At 36.4% G+C, this 3,007-nt stretch overlaps 1 protein-coding gene across 1 annotated transcript in view; it reads left to right on the forward strand.

Annotated features, from left to right (window-relative positions):
* Positions 1–3,007, forward strand: part of LOC118337755 (phospholipid-transporting ATPase ABCA1-like) — a 177,729-nt gene that overhangs the window by 58,101 nt on the left and 116,621 nt on the right. The gene's annotated exons all lie outside the window — the stretch shown is intronic.

The following is a 3,007-nucleotide window of genomic DNA, read 5'->3' on the forward strand; positions in this document are numbered from 1 at the left end:
GGGGGGGGGGGGGATTGTAATTTGAAATGGAAGTGAAGACAAGTGAATCCAAGAAGCTTTAATTGACATTGCTATTTAACAGTCCCTAATTGTATGCCATATCAGTCAGCTTGTCACTCCCTGGCCTTATATACTTTGTGGTTGCTAGTGGCTGTAAGCAGGACATGGACATTATAGTAACACAGTCTTTCACCAGATGTCTAAATGTTTAATGTGCATTGAGTGACATTCCGCCCTCACTGTGTCATTAGCTTCTCTCTCTCTAATCAAGTCCTTTCACTCCAATTGGGTGGCGGAGATAACTCTGTTATAATGAAAACGCCCACATTCTGGCTGGTTGAATGAGTCGTGTTTTGTGCCTCTCCAGTCTTATTTGCACCACAGTGTTACTAAGGTTTGTCATTAAGCAGAAAAGGGCTACTGGCAGTGTTTTTGTATGAAAAAGCTGAAGGCTGAAATTGGACTTAATATCGTGGTTCTTCGCAGCTAATTAAGTGTGCAGTTTTTTTCCGCATAGACAGGGTGACAAGAATGCCTTAAGTGGATATTGTTTTGATTAAATTCAGGAGGGGGTTATTGGGTCTTGAAACTGCTCAAACAAACACAAACATAGTGTATATGTGCTAATAGGTTAAATTAAACCCTCAGTGTACATTTAAGATGAGTATGCTTCATATGTATTTGAATTAATTGCGAATGCTCATCAAAATCATAATATGGTGGCATGTTGGTGTTTCAGTATACTCCTTACATCTTTTAATTTTAGGTGACTTTTAATGTCTCCTTTGTCATGTGTCATTAGGAAATGACCATGGAAGGTGAAGATTTAAAGTAAAAAATTAGCAAATTATGAATTTTTAATTATTATCCATTACTGGAAGTTGATTACTATTAAACTACCCTACTCGTTATGTTATAAAATGTGCCTTGAGGATTATATTCATATAATGGATTTCATACATTTAGCCTTGTGCCTTCAGCCTTGTGTGTTTTTGCTGAAACAGCATCATTTTATATTACCTTTATTATTGATTGTAATTGATTTTTTTTTTTTTTGTGCCCTGAAAGACTTGGTTCTCTGTTCTCTTCTATTTTTACATTACATAGCTTTCAGTTTACTACCACACAAATATAAAATTATATTGCATACATTTTAAACATAATTGCACGTGATAACATAACTCGTTATTCAAGGATTTCTCCCTCTGACTTAATGAATGTCTCATTATAAGGGCTTGTATCAGCAGTCATGTAGGAAGTTTGGAAGTCAAAACATTAGCATTCCCTGAAGTAAGTTGTTAGGCTTAAGTAGTAGTTACATAGTTAAATAACATAAGCCAGCTCTACCAAAATACCATGAACAGTATATTAGAGCAGCTTATTATAGCAACATATTATAGCATTAAGCATCTTACATGCTGCATTTTAATACTGACACCATGAATGCTGCATTTATTCTGAAATTAAACCTGTCACATGTAGGCAGGGTGCAAAGAAAATGTGGGAAGCCGTTTTTATTTACAGAATTCTCAATGTTAATATAGTTGTTCTTCATTCCTATGCCTTGTTTAACACCTCTGAAGTATATGAAACATAAATTAACAGTATAGTTTCTTATTAGAATGGAAGGTTATTTATACGACATCCATAACGTATTAATTTTACTATCCATTATATACTATTATTACTACTATACTATTTATTTTAAATTATTAGCATATGGAATATATCATTACAAGTCTTTCCTCCGAGACTTACCTTGAACACACTGACAAAATTAAGTTGGATGTTTGTAGCAACTCTTTATATTGTAGACTCTGATTGCAGTTGCATATATTTTTTACAGTTTTCCTGGCAGTTGTGAAAAATTGAACCACCATACATAATGCTTTTTTCCCAGGAATACAAATTAATGTAGGGTTGAAGCCAATGTTGCGGTGCAAATGGCATAAAAATGCATTAGCCTCTGTTTCTTTTATGTGATCTTATGTGAGTCGTTTTCGTGTCATCGAAAAAAAGATATTCTGAAGGTTTTTAGGGTTAAAATGCAAATGTGTTCAAATCAAACCTCTTTACTTTATACGTTGCAGACAGTGTAGGGAAAGACAGGAGCAAGCTAACTTTCCAGTATATTATTTGCAACATAATCTAACATTTAACACAAAACTCACACAAAATATTTCAACCTGTGTGGCCTTCAGCAAATAGTCAGAGATTCCTTGCAATAACCACAATGTCTGACTCTCAATTGTGCCAAAATTCAGACTACATCCAAGTGCGATTCAAAAAATGTTGTAAAACTCGAACAATTAACAAAACTTCTGTTTGTATTTATTACACCTTTAATTGAAACAGCAGACCCATCAGTTTTTTTTAACTCCGTAGAAGTAGGTTAGCACTGTCCCCTCACAGCAAGAAGTTTCTGGGTTTGAACCTGTCGGCCTTCCTGTAGCCTTCCTGTGTGGAGTTTACATGTTCTCCCTGGGCCTGAGTGGGATTTCTCTGGGTGCTCCGGTTTCCTCCCACAGTCCAAAGACATGCAGATTAGGTTAATTGGCGACTCTAAATTGCACGTAGGTGTGAGAGTGAATGGTTGTCTGCTGGTGAACGGTTGTCAGCTGGGATTGGTTCCAGGTCTCCCCTCCCCCATCTACAGCCACCCTCCAAAGGATAAGAGTGTATAGCTAATGGATGAACTGATTGCCATAAACAGCAAGTAATAAAGTTTTGTCCAATAATTCATCTGACTGCCGATGTACATAATATCTATCCAGCCCTACTCAACCACTGTGAAATCCATTTCTATCAACTTGATTTACAGGGAACGGAGCTAAACAACAGGAACCAGATTTTCAGCCTCACTTTGCTGTACGTAGTGCAAGTACTACCAATTTACCTGAACACACCCAACTCCATTTGATATATCACTTTGTGCTGTAATGCACCACAACACACTATAAATCAGAATACCTCTGTGGGCCATCTGCAGTCCAAACGCATTTATTTT

Source organism: Morone saxatilis, unplaced genomic scaffold (genome assembly GCF_004916995.1).
Source record: "Morone saxatilis isolate NCDOM2014 unplaced genomic scaffold, NCSU_SB_2.0 Contig4, whole genome shotgun sequence".
In the NCBI taxonomy this organism is placed as follows: Eukaryota; Metazoa; Chordata; class Actinopteri; family Moronidae; genus Morone; species Morone saxatilis.